General features: G+C 35.3%; 1 pseudogene; it reads right to left on the bottom strand.

Annotated features, from left to right (window-relative positions):
• Positions 1-11,128: 11,128 nt before the first annotated feature.
• On the bottom strand, positions 11,129-16,769 carry LOC101436561 (cytoskeleton-associated protein 2 pseudogene; annotated as a pseudogene).
• Positions 16,770-18,485: the final 1,716 nt, after the last annotated feature.

Here is an 18,485-nt window from a genome sequence, read left to right as displayed (position 1 = left end):
GACAGGACAAAATGAGAAGATAGCATCTCTTTTCTGATATTCTTGCCATAGATATGTAAATGGAGTCTTCTTATGGGAGAAAACCAAACCGAGAGACTTTCTACAAAATTATTTGTCTGTAATCTTCAAATCTGTCAGAGTCATGATTATCAAGGAAAGATTGAAGGAGACTAAAAAGTCCTTGCAGCTAAATGCAAGACATGTTTCTGGAAACTGCACTGTCTTTTTTTTTCCTTTAAGGCACATATTAGGGATGACTGGCCAAACTCGAATGGTGGCTGCAGATGAGACGGAACTAATGTTTCAATGTAATATCCTGGTTTTGGTGGTTTTATTGTGGTTATGTAGAAGAGTGCCCATGTTTATAGGAAAAATACACTAAGTATTTAGAATGAGGGGATATCATGTCAGCAACTAGTGCTCAACTGTCAAGGAAAAACATTTTTATTTTTTTAAATTTCATGCATTTTTTTCTCTAAGTTAGCAATAGTTTTAAATTAAAATTGAAAAAATCCTATTGCCTATATGCTTTGTGGAAAGGAGAGAGATTTAAGGGCTATTTATATCCATGTTTTGACACCCAGTGACCCCTTTTTTCCTGAGATTTGTATTACAGGATTTGATGGTCACATTCCTTAAATTAATATACCAAAGGTGTTAAGTTTAGGCAAATTGTTGTTGTTTCATGCAGCCCTAGACTTCATTGGATTTGAGAATTCATTTTCTTCTTTGTAAAGTGGTCAGTTAAATCCATTAAAGTAGAAAATATGAAAACTCTAGTTTACAGAATCCATTTTGGTACAAAACTCTTATGGAAGGAGAGGCAATTAATATAAAATATGAAAACTCTAGTTTACAGAATCCATTTTGGTACAAAACTCTTATGGAAGGAGAGGCAATTAATATATTGCCACTTCTGTTGTCTAAATCAAACTGAAGACCAATCCCTATGTTCCAACATGTGTTCATTCTGGGCTTTCTCCTTCCCTCCCTCCCTCCCTTCCTTCTTCCCTCACTCCTTTTCTTCCTTCTTTCCTTCCTTCTTGTTACAAAATCAGGACCACAGAGTAAAGGATTAGTATAAAACCCTAATAAACTGAGAGTTATAATTTTCAAGATATTAATCATTTGAATATTTGGTTAACATGCTGTCATATATTGGCTGTTCCCCTAGCCTTTATTCACTCTTGTATCAGAAATTTGTGCTTTTCATAATGTACTCTGAGTGATTATCTCTGGCTGATGAGAAACCGCAGACATTTTCAGTGCATTAGTGATGGAACAATTCCAAAGAAATATGGTTAAAATACCTTTTTTTGTTTTAAACTAAACAACATTGTTAAAATTGCAGCCAGGATATGTTCAATTTTGACTGTTTCCTGAATGCTGAATGATTGCAATATGCTCAATCTCTTCTGATTCCTTGCATATATTTTTCCTTAGGCTATTTTATTTTTTGTTTTCCATAAATATTTGCATATTTGTGCTTTCAGGTATTTCTTTTTAAATCATGTATCTCTTCTATTGATCAATCAACTCTTTTTTATAGGTTTAGTTTCTAGTTTCCACGTACCTAATAAATGTAAATTCATAGTGTGCTTTATCAGTAAAGAAATTAATATTTCACCAATTCTTAAACGTTATAAATAGCTTTCATTATTTTTAACTTACTTCTGGTTATATTTTGCTTCCTGTGGTTCATGATGCAGTATTTTAAGAAATATGAAATATAATTCAGAAATGTCTACACAAAAATCTCCTAGCAATGTAAGAACTTAAAGATAAATAATGGTTTCCTTAGGTGTCCAACTGTGGGTAGAGTTTCATAGATGTGAGATTAGATTTCGGTCTAGAATTTGTTTAGGTGGTACAGTATTTTGAGACTGTATCTACCCTGGCACAAATCACAACCTTCGTGCTAATCCATTCCTGTGGGTGTGAACCTATCGTAGGTGGGACTTACAACTACATCACTCCAGTTAAGGGCCTTTGATTAAATTACTCCAGGAAGCTGTGGCCCAGGATGGGTCTTAATCCTCTTACTGGACTACTTTATAAATGAGATGAATTTGTGGAGAGGAAGTCTCCGAGAGAGAGAAATCCCCAGAAGCTGAGAAATTCCCAAAGCCAGAAGCTGAAATCAATAGAACTTGAAGAGAGAAAGCCACAGGGAGAGAGAGAAAGCCAGAAGCTAAAAGCAGCAAAACCCAGAGGAGAAGGTGGAGACAGCAGACACCACCATTATGTCCTCCATGTGACAGGAATCCTGGGTTGCTGGCAGCCGTGACTTTGGTGAGAGAGCTGCTTCACTTGATGCCTTGATTTTGGACATTTTTATCAGCCTCAGAATTGTAAGCTTGTAAGATAAATACCCATTGTAAAAGTCAACCCATTTCTGGTATATTGCTCTGGCAGCATTTAGCTAACTAAAACAGGTAGTGATTTAAAAATAATAAAATAAAAAAATTAGTTTGGGAGCAAGTAACAGAGGTAGTAGAAACAATAAGGTAAAAATGATTCTAAATTGTTCGGGGCAGTTACAGTTTCCTTAGTTGAGGCAATAAAGAGCTACGGACTTCATTTTTCAGGATAAAAAGGCACATTGTTCTTTTTCCCTCACCCCATTGCTCTTGGTGACATGGACTGGGATGAGGAGAAAAATGCTTCTGGAGAAACTAATTCATGACCATGTACCTCAATAAACCTCGACTGGAATGGGGCAGGGAGGCTGGGCATGCAGTTTTAGAAAGGAGGATTAACACTGATTTTAGGCCACAAGACATTACCACTGTTTCTTCCTTAACCATAATCTTTATTTCCAAGGCACTGCAATAATTCAGATCATCCTAAACAACAATTCATTCGTTCATTAATTTGCATTCTACTAAGCCATGAACCCTTAAATGTAGAGTTTAATGGAATGAAGTCTTTGCCTTTAGGAATGCACGGTCTATCTAATTAAGGAACAAGGTAAATAAGGCAGACACATAAAAATTCATCCGCTATGCCTACCAACTAGGCATCAACGAGCATTCTACCTGTCCAGGGGCCATATAACTATCTCGAAGTCCAGCGAATAAAGAAGATACCAAAGTTGCTATGGGTGTGAGGCTGTGCGCTTGTTTTAGGAGAGCTGCCCTGATGAACTATGACATCTAAGACGTAATAATACCATTTGGGGCACTTAATTGTTTATGTCCAAAGGCTTGTATCTTGAATTGAAAGTATTCACACTTTTAATAGTGAGTACTTTTTACCTGGCCATGTTGTGGATATCTTTCACAATCTGTAAAGAAGTACAAAAGTTTAACTTCAACAAAATCTTCTAGAATTGGTAGAGACCCATAAGATACGGCAAAAAAAGTTTTACAGGGGAAGTGTGCTAGAATTTAAATGGAGGGGAGTGGATGTGGCTTGAGCAGTTGAGTACCTGCTTTCCATATATGAGGTCACAGGTTCAATATCTGGTCTCAAAAAAAAAAAAATGTAAACACAGCTTTAGAAGAAATAGCATGTCATTCTGAACTAAGGTAAATAATTTTTCCAATGGAGAAATGATATGTTTGATTTTTCATAGAATTTTAATATTACTTAAATTAAAAAGAAAATAATAATAATATTTATTTTTTAGGAGAAAGAAAGATCCTGATACTCTTTTAAAATGTATTGAACTATATGATAGATTTTCTCTTTGCATGAGATGAATTTAATCTATTCTCATGCTAACATTTGTAAATGAATTTTTCTAAAAAAATGCAAAAATTCTACAGGGAAATGTCTTTATAGCTTTGAATGCCAATCCCTTTGAAACAGCTCAGAAGAATGAACAAGAACAGTGTGCATATTTTATTAATTACTCTGCTTAGTGAATCCACTCACTTTTAAATGCCACCAGAAAGCCAAACAAAATAGGGCACATGAAAGGTAAGCGGTCAAGTAAACAGAAGCTATCAAATGTTTGTGGCTTAAGTGAATCTACTGTAATTTTATCTTTCTTCAAACAACATGAAATACCATTTGAATTGTCCTAACTTTGAATCATAGATGGATATATGTTTGCAGGCATTCCTCAATAGAAATGTGAGAGGAATTTTAAGGTATATCAGTGTATAGACCACTTTGCCTTTCCTTCCTGCTACTCCCAAATTTGAATTTCTGAAGATGGAGAATCATGTTACACAAAAGACAAAATCATAAAGCCATACTTCTTTCTTTCACATTATGTTCCTTAGAAAGTTGATATTGTGTTCAGACAAAATGGACTACTGGCAAAATACATTTGGGATATGTTTTATTAGACAAGATTTAAAAATTATTATAGAAACTCTCAAAATCTTTAATGTGTTAATGAGTATTGTGAATTTCCAAGAAGGTTATCTATTGTTGGGCTTTTCCAAATTTATTTAGTACAGAAGACTTTTTTTCTCTTTCTCTTTTTCTTTTTTACCAGAAGGTCGTGGGGAATCTAACTGGATCCTCCATATTATAAATGGGAGTTCAATTGCTTGAGCCACAGCCTAGTTCCCAGAAGAATTTTATATTAAAACATATTTGAGGGTTAGAATTCTATGTAGTATATATGGGTAAATACTGACCAATTTAAATACCTTCTTAAGTGAATACATGCATTTTAAAAATTCTGTTATTTTTAAAATAATGAAATCTATATCACAATATAAAATAATGTATATAAACATATATATACATTAAAATTTAAATACTAATACTAATAATACAAACACTAGTACACTCACTATCCAGTTAAGAATAGAACATTTCCATATAGCTGGAATCCTTTATTCTTCTCAAATGCTTCCCTTTCTTTTTTTGTCTGTATAATAATTCTTAATATTGTTTTAATTATTTCACTGCTTTTAATGATAGTTTTTTTACATGTGTTTATAGTTCTGTGGCTCATCATATCATTCTGATATGTGTATGTATAGCACATAATTTCACTGCATCATTGAAGACCTTTGTATAATTATATTACTATTTATTCATTTTCTTTAGAGAGACATTTGGGTTTTCCTATTTTTTCAGTATTATTGAGATATAATTCATATACCATATAATTCATTCTTTTAAAGTTTACAAATCAATGATTTTAGTATATTCATGGACCTGTGCAACAATCACCACGATCACTTTTAGAAGATTTTAATCATTCCTCCACAAAACCCTCTATGCATTGAAGTCATTCCCATTTCCTTCCAAACCTTCCAGCCCTATGGAATCAAGTTTGCTTTCTGTTTCTAAAGACCTACTTACACTTTATATTTCATATAAATGGAATCATACAATATATGACCTTAATCAAATATTTTCAAGTTTTGTTAATGTTGCAGCGTGTACCACTTCATTCTTTTTTATTGCTGAGTAACATCTCATTTTATGCATATACTATATTTTGTTTTTTTATTTGTCAGTTGGTGGTACATTTGTGTTGTTTATAACTGATTATTATGAATAATGCTATTACGCACTTTCATGTACATATGTCTTCAATTACCTTGAGTCTCTATCTAGGAATGGAATTACTAGGTGACATGGTAATTATATGTTTATCCTTTAGTGGAAAAATCAGACTATTTTCCAAACTGGCTGCACTATTTTACATTTCTACCAACAATGGGTGAGCGTTTCGATTCCTTTATATTTTCACCAACACCTGTCATTATCTGTATTTGTAATTAATTAATCTTAGTGGGTAAGTATTACCTCATGAGACATTGATGTTCATTTCCCTAATGACTAATGATGTTGACTGCTGCACTAAGTCAATTATCAGTTGCCTCGAAGGGAAGGCAACACAGAGCTTTATGAAATAAAGGACAGAGAGAGAGACACAAGAGAGGAGGTAAAGATGGGATCAGGGGATTCACAACTTCTGGATCTGAAAGCCTCAACCCTAGTTTCCACATCAGTTATTTATTTGGAAACTAATGAGCAGCTGTTTGCTATCAGACCCGCAACATTTACAACAACAAGAAGCAACTTGCAACATCTACAATAAGGTAACATCTATAATAAGAGAAAGCAATTGCAACATCATCTATAATAACAGGAAGCAACAAATATGTAAGCCAGTTTCCCACAAAATATCACCCTTTTTGTTTTTATACAGCAACAGAAGGCAGATTAGGTGGTTTCTTACTGCCTCATATCCTAAAGGGCTTGTTGTGTGCTTATCGTTTAAGTAACAATGTCAGATCAGAGAACAGCATTTTATACATAATCCATAACACAGCAGATTTTACAAACGTCCAACTAGCAGATGATTTATTTCTCATGGGTTTAAGATTTCCTACCAGCAATGCTATAGAGGCCAGTACTTGATTAAAAAATGACCTCATTTTTCCCAGTTTGTATAGTACTCTTAGCATCTTCACTGGACCTGGGGCCACATCCAATTTACAAGCTAAGTCAATATCCTCCTTCTCCCTCTTATAATATTTTTTAAAGCAGCCTGCTGGAGGTCCTCCAACTCCCATGAAGGACCTTTCCTAATTAACATAAATTAGTGAGAGATAGAAGATTTTTAGTATTCCAACAATATTACAAATTCTATTAACACAAGAAAACATTGTATTTAATTACAGCAGAGAATATAGTTTTGTCTTACCCAGCCAAACAACATTTAATAATGTGATAGAGTAGCAGCAACCTTACAGCTTGTCCCAATTGTTTGCCTATTTCAGACCCTTAAGATACCATTGTCTTTGATGTTTCTTAGTAAGGTCACTGCCACAGGTTTCTTCTATGCAGCCAGATTCATTGCCATCAGGCCAGGGCAGAAAGCCTTGAGGAAGAACTGCAAAAGTGCATTGTTGACCTTTTCACACAGTTTTGTACTTTTGATGTTCATTCATGCTCATTTTCTTTTTACAAAACACATGACCTCACTGAATGCTACCACAATAATTTTACAATTTGCTGTATGCATACTAGTTCTGTCCTGCATATCTCCATTTTCTGACTTTATAAAACTAATGGTTTTATTTTAGGACAAAATACACCTTATAACATTTCAGTCAGCATTCCCTCAAACTTTTAAACTTTTTCCATATTCACTTAACTTTTACATCTTTCATTTTATCCTGCCTTTCTTTTTTTCCTTTTTTCTTTCTTTCTCTCTTTTTCTTTTTTCCTTCCTTTCTCTCTCTTTTTTCTGGTCACTCACACTGCTTTGGGCACTCACCCTTCTCTGGGCACCCACGCTTCTCTGGGCACTTGCTCTTCTCTGGGCACCCACACTTCTCCTTTTCTTTTTCTTTTTCTTTTTAACACACACTGAAACAATTACAATACACACACTGACATTGAACAGACAAACACGAAAACAGTTCCAAATCTACTAACCTAGAATTTCTTCATTGATTTTAACTGGATTTTTATACACTCTCAAGCTGCCGTCTTCTGCCTTTTCTGTTTCTCTCCTCTAACATTCTTTTTGTTAACTCTTCTTCTTGGTTTCTTTTATAATCCAACATTTCTTTTCCAGTTTTCCTCCTCTCAATTTTCTTCTTAATTTCTTTCTGTCCCCAAGTCATACTTGCTTTATGATGCCATGCTTAAACAAGTTCTGTAATTTAGATACTTTGATGTAAAGTCATTCTAGTCTTTAGAATGAGACCCAGTCGAGCAGTTTCCAGCGTCTGTCTCTCCATTTGCATGACCGGATGTTCTGGGTTCCACAGGAACTTTTGTTGTCTCTTGGCATTCATGGCACGGCTCCATCTGTCATGGCACAGCACGTTCTCCATCTCCTGGGGAAATACAAGCAAACCCTTGAGGACTTCGAAGACTTTCCAAACCACTCAGGGCTCTGCACTGTCACATCAACTTTAATGTCACTAAAGGCAATCCTTCTTTCATTCTGGTCCTTGTTTAGGCACCAGTTGCTGCGCTAAGTCAGCTATCGGTTGCTTCGAAGGGAAGGCAACACTGAACTTTACGATATAAAGGCCAGAGAGAGAGACACGAGAGGAGGTAAAGATGGGACCAGGGGACTCACAGCTTCTGGATCTGAGAACCTCAACCCTAGTCTCCACATCCTGTTTATTTGGAAACTAATGAGCAGCTGTTTGCTATCAGAACTGCAACATTTATAGTTACAGGAAGCAACTTGCAGCATCTATAATAAGGTAATATCTACAATAACAGGAAGCAATTGCAACATCATTTACAATAACAGGAAGCAACAAATAGGTAAGCCAGTTTCACACAACAGCTGACCATCTTTCATGAGCTTATTGTCTATTTGTACATATTCTTTGGGGAGATATTTGTTCAAGTGCTTTGTCCATTTCTTAATCAGGCTGTTTATCCTTTTGTTATTAAATTGTAATTTTTCTTTTTTTTTTAAATTAATTTATTTATTTAATTCCCCCCCACCCCCGTTGTCTGTTCTCTGTGTCTATTTGCTGCCTCTTGTGTCTTGTTTCTTTGTCCGCTTCTGTTGTCGTCAGCACCACGGGAAGTGTGGGCGGCACCATTCCTGGGCAGGCTGCACTTTCTTTCGCGCTGGGCGGCTCTCCTTATGGGGCACGCTGGTGCACTCCTTGCGCGCATCAGCACTGCGCATGGGCCAGCTCCACACGGGTCAGGGAGGCCCAGGGTTTGAACCGCGGACCTCCCATGTGGTAGACGGATGCCCTAACCACTGGGCCAAGTCTGTTTCCCTAATTATTCTTTATTTTAGATAAAAGTCCTGTGTGAGATATATGATTTGCCACAATTCCCATTCTCTGTACTTCCTTATCAATGTCTTGATGATGCTTTTGAAACACAGAAACTTGAATTTTTACAATGTCTCACATATTTTGTGTTTGTGTTTAACTGTCATAGCTAAGAAATCGTTGTGTAATCAAAGTTCACAAACATTTACACCCATGTTTTCTTCTAATTTTAAAAAATACTTTTAGCTCTTATTGAGATCTTTGGTAAATTTTTAGTTAAGTTTTTAAAAAATATTTTTAAAAATGTATTTACTGCCTTCCCCTACATTGTTGTTTGTGCTCATTGTGTGCTCTCTCTGTCTGTTTGTTGTGTGCAATCTGTGTCTGCTCATATTCTTTTGGGGGGACCCTGGGAACAGAACCTGGTAGGTGGGCACCCAACTGCTTGAGCCACATCCACTTCCCCTTCTGTTTATTCTTTTGCAAGTGGATATACAATTGTCTCAGCATCATTTGTTGAAAAGAATGTTCTTTTCCCTATTGAATTTGCAAAATTCAATTGATCATAAATTTATTTCTGAATTTTCAATACTTGTTCATTGTTCTATATGCCTGTTCTTATCCTAATACAACACTGTTTTTATACCTGTTGACTTGTAGTAAGTTTGGAAATAGTGAAGTGTAAGTCTTCCTAGCAAATTGTTTTTTCTCTTTTCAACATTGTTTTTGCTATACTGGGACCCTTTCATTTTCATAAAAATTTAAGGATCAACTTGTCAATTTCTGCAAGAAAGTTTGATTGGATTTTGATGGGGATTGAGTTGAACTTTTAAATAATTCTGGCAAGTATTTCCATTTCAACAATATTATATCTTCTATCCATGAGCATGTATGCCTTTTAATTTACTTAGATCTTTTTAAATTTCTTTCAGATATGTTTTGTAATTTTCAGTATACCAGTCTTGCACTTCTTTTGTTAAAGTTACTTTTAAATAGTTCATTCTTTTGCTGTTTTTTTTATACAGGCATTTTAATTTACTATATACATATTAGGTGCACAGTTTAAAAGGAATAAAGGTCCTACTCTCCAGAATATAAGAACAAAGATAGCTTCTATTAAACAAATGGAATGAATGAACATAAATAAAAAGAAATATGTAATCTTCAATCACATTCATATTACATAATTGTTTTAAAAGTAATCTTTTGCAATGAAAAATAACTTATTTTAAACTGTTTAAAATTGGTAGATTATGTATGCCATTTAAGTATTACTTCAAGTCCTACAAAACAATTTTATTGGTGGTAGTTATATGTGGGAGAAATGTTTATGATATGAAATGATCATGTTTTAGGGGGCATGATTTTAGCAGTGAAGTTTTTATATCATGAGGAAGAAAGCAGGCTTAACTCTTAGTTATTTAGAAATGTTACCTTAATGAGAATAATATTTATTAAATATTGTAGTGGTCTGTAAGCTACAACAAATGAAACTATGGAAGGTAAAATTTTAACTAAGAAAGGAACTCAGACTAGCTTTAAAATTTCTAATAGCCACTGTTTGGTACATTTTCCTTCTTACTATAAAGAAACTCCTTTTATGTAAATATGAATTATACTTAGAACATGTCTTTTTCTGACAGTGCATCATTTCTCTATTTATATTAGTAACTTATTATCTTTCTGTAATTTAGAACTCTTTAAAAAGCTCACATTAAGAGAACCCAGGGTCCTCAGGATGGAGGAATAAAATATGGACTAGAGTGGTCTTTCTGGTGTTCTACTATAGAATTATTGTGACTTTAGCAATGGAAGAAATTATATCACTGATGTGGAGACAGTAGCCACGGATTTGCTGAAGGCAGGGAGAGGGAAAAGGAGGTGTGATATAGAGACATTTTTAGGACTTAGAAGCTGTCCTGAATGATATTGCAGGAGCAGATGCAGGACATTATATATCCTGCCATAACCCAATGAATGGACTGAGAGAGTGTGTAAACTACAATGTAAACTATAATACATGCTATATAGCAGTCCTCCAAAATGTATTCATCAATTGCAATGAATGTACCACACTAATGAAAGAAGTTGTTGATGTGGGAAAAGTGGGGGGTGTGGGAGTGGCACATATGGGAACCTCCTATCTTTTTTAATGTAAAATTTTGTGTGACCTATGTATCTTTTAAAAATAAATTATATATGTATAAAAGAGAAACCTGTTTAAATTCATAGAATGTACTTAAAGAAAAACTCATTCTGTTGAGATTGACAAGGTGGGATTACCTTTCTTACCTAGAAGGCTATTCTTGCTATAATATGAGAGTTAAATAAAGGAGCTTACTGCCCTGAATACATAGAATACTTGAGTACTTGGCCAACTCTAGACCTAAAAGAAATACATAGCCACAACAAAACAAAACAGAACAAAACGCCCAGGTACAAAAACCTCATTCCTTACCAAAACTTTGTTTTTCTTCTGCTGTCTCAGTCCCTGAGTACCTCAGGCAGAGCTCTGCATTAGGACAGCATACAAAAGCATCTGTTTCATCTCCCAACTCTGTTAACTGTTCCTATGAAGACCCTCAAGGATAACGGTCTTTTAACACATCTGGCAATTGGAAATTGCTATCTTGAAGAACTTGAGTATGTCTCACTGGTGTTAGAAACAGCAGCTCTTTAAATGTAGAATTTGTTTCATCAAACTGCATATTCTTTTCAAACTTTGCAAGTATGGTATAGTAGAAACACTATATTTAGTTAAGTAACTTTCTCTAGTTTCTTTATTGAAGGTTTTAGCATCACTGATGGGGTCTTTTGCTTTGTCTTCTTGTTCTTTTCCACTATCTTGAAATATCAACATCTCAATGATTTTATTTTCCATTTCCGGTTTTTCTGGCTCTAGATTAACACCTATATTATAAATGTTGACTTCTTGGATTTGTTCTGCCCAAGACTCAATATTTTCTTCAAAATTTACTTTTTCTTGACTCTTCGGTGTTAGAATATCTATATAATTTCATGGAATTCATTCCATTTTTTCAATAGGCTTAGCCCCTGCCAGAATGACTTTCTTGTAGATTTTGATATTGTCAATAGACCTTGTGATTGGTTCAAGACATTCAAGGCATATCCAATATTTAACTCATTTTTTGGCATCAGAAATATTTTCAATTAGGCCATTCAGTTTAGGCAATATTTATTCTTTTAGGCATTTCTCATTAATCAGGTTTCAGGCATTCAGAACATGTCTTGTTTAACTTTTCAGTAAATAGCCTTTGTTCAACTTCTTCTCCCATGGTAGTCTACAGGGACCACCTAGTGTTTCATTTTGTCTTTCAGGCTCAGGCTGGGTAATTACAGAGCTAGGAAACCTTTTCAATGCTCTTCCTTTGTCAGCTTTCCACTCAGCCAGACAAACTTTTCTCTCTTCCTCAGTTTCTCTGGGCTGAGCCAATCTAACAGTGGTTGCTTTTGTGATAGATGTCTTCTCTGGTCAATGGTTCTTGACTTTTCTATCAGTTTGGTATCAGAAAATGAAGAAGGCCTGGTTATGATTTCAGAAACTATGCTTTATTTTTTTTTAAGATTCTTTGTTGGCATTTATTTTCTCACTGGATATAAGATTCTTGGTTAGCAATTATTTCCTTCCAGCACTTTATGTATTTCAACCTACTGCCTTCTTTTTTTAAATTTTTTTTGTCTTTATTCATTTTTTTAATATTACATTAAAAAAATATGAGGTCCCCATATATGCTCCACCTCCTTCACCCCACTACTCCCCCCATAGCAACATTCTCCTCCATCATCATGAGACATTCATTGCATTTGGTGAATACATCTCTGAGCATCGCTGCACCTCATGGTCAATGGTCCACATCATAGCCCACACTCTCCCACATTCTATCCAGTGGGCCATGGGAGGACCTATAATGTCTGGTAATTGTCCCTGCAGCACCACCCAGGACAACTCCAAGTCTCGAAAACGCCTCCACATCTCACCTCTTCCTCCCATTCCCCACACCCAGCAGCCACCATGGCCACTTTCTCCACACCATTGCCACATTTTCTTCGATTACTAATCACAATAGTTCATGAATAGAATATCAGTAAGTCCACTCTAATCCATATTCTATTCCTCCATCCTGTGGACCTTGGATTGGTTGTGTCCATTCTACATCTATGTCAAGAGGGGGCTTAAATTCCACATGGATGATGGATGCAATTCTCCTGCCTTCAGCGGTTGTTGACCTTCTTCAACTCCATGTTAGCTGAGTGGGGTAAGTCTAATAAACCAGAGTGTAGGAGCTGAAGTCTGTTGAGACTCAGTGCCTGGCTAGCATATGGTCAGTCCAGAGATTCAGATTCCCTGGGTATATCTTATACCCCAGCACCAACTACAATTCTGGTAAAGTAACAGGAAAGGCTTGTGAAAAGAGATCACATCTGAGTCCAGCTTCATCACACAGAAACACCGACTCCAAAGAAGGGCCAACTGACATGGCACTGAACTCCATCTGCCATGACCATAAAACCTGTGGGTCTCTGTAGCCCTCAGAAGTGCCAATACCTGGGGTTGTATCTACTTTATCTGTCTCTGGGACTCTGCTCAGGTGTGCATAAGGGCAACCCCTCTGATAACCTCCCGGCTCTTTTTTCAGAGACTCATAGCCATATAAACTCATTTGTCCTTTCCATTTCCTCCTCGATTTAGGTCAAAAAGCATTTCTAACTCCTGTTATTATATGTAGACAGAGTTATTCTGCTGGTCCAAGTTAAACCTTTTATTCAAGGTCATTTTCTAGTTACATCATCAGCTGGTACTCAGTAGTAATTCCTCGGCACCAGGGAGGCTCATCCCTGGGCGTCATGTCCCACGCTGAGGGGACGGCAACACATTTACATGCTGAGATTGGCTTCGAGACTGGCCACATTTGAGCAACATGGAGGCTCTCAGGAGGGTACTCTTAGGCACACTGCTGCTCTAGGCCTTGTTCTTATTTCAGGTGCACAGGCTCACAAGCATAGTCATTATTATCAGGGGCTCATTGTTGGAACTTCATTCTTTTTTGGTCTTTGCTGTTGCACATGGGGGATTTTTTCTGTTTCTTTAGGAACTGTGTTAGAGCTCCCCTGGCTAGGAGCTCAGCACTCCCTCAGTTGTTGTTTTTAATTGAGAAACTATGCTTTTTGATAATGTCTCATTTATTTTTCTGGGAAGAACTGATTTTGACACTAGATAAAGCTGGTTTTAATTGTAGTAATCATTGCCCAGTAAGTCCTTTCCAGATTGTAACCTCTTGGCAGAGGTTCTACTGATGCCCTGTTTCACCTTGTCCTGGGTATTATTGTGGTGACTTCTAATAGGAGGTAGCACAAATTGTCTGTCCTGAGAATTGAGTGGCAATTATGTTTGAGGCCCCATCATTTTTTACTGTTACACTGTTGGTGTTTATGGGCTGAGGTTCTGTGGTTTTAGAAATAGTAGCTGGAAGTTTCTTGGCTGCTGTGGAACACTCATCTTTGACTTGTAGAAGTTTTCTAAATGAATTAACCTTAGATTGAGTAAGTTGGCTATAATAAGATCTAGGCACAGGATGTAGTCATTTGGGTTTTTTTTACTATTATATTTTAAAGTGAAATGCTGGGCTAAATGTCATACATTGATTTGGAGGATCATCTTTAATTGGTAATAACTGAAGAATTTGTTATCCTCACAATTATACTCATCGACTGGTTTAGTTGAATTGGTTAATTCATTAGAAGGTTTTAAATTTAAAATTTTTCTATCCTTATATTATTTTTGTTCTCTGTAAGTCTATTGGCTTATTCTTTATCAGCCATTATTGTTTTAAGTTTCAGAATCTTGTCCCTTCTTGGACTTGTTATTCAGATGTCATCATTCTCCAGTCACTAAGGTATAATACCTTATCTTTTTGTTTGTATACAAAAAGTGTTTTTCTTTCTAATAGATGGTCCTTGAGTCTTCTTATCTCTTGGACTGCTGCCAGGGCCCTCTGACTTGGCCTCAGCTGCAGTATAGGGCCAATAGACTCACAGCAGCCAGGGAGTTTGGCTTTCCCTCTTCAGGACCCTCCCACCCCACCTGTCCGATATACCAGTATTTCATTCTTTTTGACGCAATTGTAAATGGGATCATTTTCTTAATTTCAGTTTTCTTAATTTCATGACTGGTGTATGGAAATTCATTTGACTTGTTTCTGTATTGATCTGTACTCTGCAAACTTCGTGAAAGGTTTATTAGTTATTAAATATTTTGTGGATTCCTTGGGATTTTATATATACAATATTTTGTCATCAACAAATAGACATAGTTTTACCATTTCCTTTCCAAACTGAATGCCTTTTTTTCCCCCTCTGACTAATTTACCTTGCTAAAACATCTAGTTGTAACATTAAGTACAAGTGGGGAGAGAATATATCCTTATTTTATTCCTGATTGTGGGGGAAAACATGTGTTCTTTCACCATTAAGTAAAATGGTGTAAGCTATGCCAGTTTTATAGATGGCCTTAGTTAGGGTGAGGAAATTCCCTTCTATTTCTAGCGTGTTGAGGGTTTTTAATCACAAAAGGATTGGGTTTTATCAAATGCTTTTCTGTGCCTCTTGGATAATCATGTACATTTCGTCTTTTATTATATTGATGTGATTTATTCTATTAATGGACTTTCAGATGATAGACTAATCTTGAACTCCTGGTTTAATTTCTACTTTGTCATTGTTTATAATCTTGTTTAAATGTACTGGATTGATTATGCTAGAATTTTGTCACGGATTTTGTGTTATTATTCATAAAAGATAAATATATCTTTTCTTGTGATGTTGTCCTCTTTTTTGTATTAGGGTAATGTTAGCCTCATGGAAAGATGTGGAAATTGTTCATTCCTCTAATATTTGTTGGAAGAGTTTGTGAAGGACTGGTGTTAATCTTAAAAATATTTGGTAGAATTCACTGCAGACATGGGCCTATCATTTTTTTTTTTAGAGGAGATTTTTTTCACTACAAATTAAATCTCTACTTTTTATAGGGTTACTTAGATTTTCTATTTCTTCTTGAGTCATAGTTTGTAGTTTGTGTTTTTCTAGATATTTTTCCATTTCATTTAAATTATGTAATTTTTTGGAATACAGCTGTTCAAAATATTGCCTTATATTCCTTTTTTATATCTGTAAGGTTGGTAGTAACCACTTTTGGTTTTAGTTATTTGCCTCTTCTCTGATTATCTTGGTCAGACTAACTAAGATTTTGTCAATTTTGTGTATCTTTTCAAAGAACTGACTTTTAGTTTCATTCATTTTCGATATTGTTTTATTTCTTCCCTATTGCATTAATTTCCAATATAATCCTTATTAGCTTCTTCCTTTTGTTTGTTTTTGGGTTTAATTTGTTATTCTTTTTTTTTTTTCTTTGCAGCTCAAGTGGTTGAGCACCTGCTTTCCATGTATGAGGTCCCAGGTCCAATTCCTGATACCTCCCAAAAACAAACCAACAAACCAACAAACCCAACTCTCATTGGGGAATGGAAGTAGCTCAGTGGTTGAGTGCCTGCTTCTCATATATGTGGTCTTGGGTTCAATATCCAGTACCTCCAAAAGAATTTAAAAAAAGAAAATATAGGGGCTTCCCATATACCCCACCCCTTCCCCCTCCCCACATTCCTGCATTACTAACATCTTTCATTACTACAATTGATGAACACATATTGAAGCATTCCTACTAACTATGGTCTATAGTTTGCATTATGGTTTACACTTTGAACAGCACAATTTTATAGGTTTTGGCAAAATGTATAATGGCTTGTATCCATCATTGTAATATCATGCAGAACAATTCTAATGTCCCAAAAATGCCTCATGTTCCACCTATTTATTCCTTTTCCTCCCCTCAGAACCTCTGGTGACCACTTTCTTTATATCAATATTATAAGTTCTTCCATTACTAGAATAATAATAAGTCTACTTTAGTCCATATTTACATTATCCACTTACGTTCATTCGTTCCTCAGTCTTAAAGGTTTTGGGATGGTGATGCCCACTGTGTTTCTGATTGAGAGGTGGATTAGATCCCATGGGGCAGATGGATGGAACTGTCTTGCTTGCAGCTGTAGACACGCTTTGTTTTGGGGGATGGGCATTGTCCATCATCATCATTTTGTTAGTTGTCCTGAGTAAGTCCAATGAACTGGAAAGTAGGTGTTGGCTGCAACTCTGCTGAAATTCAGGGCTCAAGCAGCATATGAACAGTTGGAAGGTTTAAGTCTCTGAAACTTATATTTAATGGTATAGTGATAATATAGTTTCAAATAAAGGGGGCAGAAGAACCATGTATAGGAAAGTTATAAATGAGTTAACTGTGATACACAGGGGAGATGGATTATCATATAATCCAAGGTGAGCCTGCCAATGGTGTGCCAATTTCCTGGGGTTGTCTACCCTGCCTATAGTTTGTTATCCTTTTACCAGTATCTTAAGGTGAAAGTTTAGGCTATTTATTTGAATCTTTCTTCTTTTGTTAATGCATATATTTATATAGCTATAATTTGCCCCTGAACCCTGTTTTCATTGCAGTGCATAAATTTTGGTGATTTTTAAATTATTCATTTCATATCATTTTGTAATTTCCCTTGTAATTTCTTTTTTGATTCATCAGATATTTAGGACTATGTTGTTTAATTTCCACATATTTGTGAATTTTCCAAATTTATCTCTCTTATTAATTTCTAATTTCATTCCATTGTTATTGGGAAACACACATTTTCTGATTTTAAATATGACTTTTCAACCTCCATGGTCCTGCAGGCTTTCTGTTTAACAAGGCTGAAAAGACTGTAAAACCTCAAGTTCATTCTATCGACTCTTCTATTAGCTGGATGAATCATTTTCTCTTCCAACCTTTTGTTATTGATCTTCAAATTCACAGGGAAGGAGTGGGTGGAGCCCAGTGGTTGAGTACCTGCTTTGCATGTATGAGGTCCTGAGTTAAATCCCCGTATCTCCTTAAAAAAAAAATAAATGTAACCAGAAAATTACTTTTTGCCAAAAGTTTTCTACTAACTTTTTGGTAGAAATAAGTGTTGCAATTTCCTTCTAACCTTATATCTGTCCATGTTCCATATCTTTACCTATATATTCTGACTTCCCTCCTTTTATCAACTTGAACCATATAAAACTGCCAATAATCAATATTTTTAACTTACCAACGTGGCAATTTCTTCAAGCTTAAACCTAATATTTACTACTAAAATTAATACTATTTACTAGTAGCTCATCTATGCTTTCACATTTTCAAAATGTATTTTTGCCTACCATTTTTAGGTCTTCTGTTCTGGGATAGTTTCTTCAGAAATCTAGCCAACCTTGTCCAAAATGGAATTCCTATAAATATTTTAAGTCATAATTATTTTTTCTAGTTATTCCTATTAAACTAGTTTTAAAATTATCAAATAAACACTTATTAATTATAATAATTCCAAAAGTAATAAATTTCTAGAGTGAAAATTAAAAATCCTTTATTCTGGTCTTCCCCTAAACTCACAAAACACACACACAGAAATAAGTATTAATTGTTTGGTGTACAGTCCTTCAGATATTTTCTATTATAACTTTGGACCTTGACATTTTTAACATTATCTGATCATCATTTCCCTGTCAATATAAACAGATTTAAATTTCTTTTGAATGTATGCAAATACTTTTTTATATCTATATAATATCTTGCACTTAAAGATAAAGGATATTGCTAGCATGTTTAGGAAAGATTGAGCTAATTACATCACCACCAAAAGT

The sequence above is a fragment of the Dasypus novemcinctus genome, chromosome 17, assembly GCF_030445035.2.
Source record: "Dasypus novemcinctus isolate mDasNov1 chromosome 17, mDasNov1.1.hap2, whole genome shotgun sequence".
NCBI lineage: Eukaryota > Metazoa > Chordata > Mammalia > Cingulata > Dasypodidae > Dasypus > Dasypus novemcinctus.
This window is presented reverse-complemented; position numbering and strand designations above follow the sequence as displayed.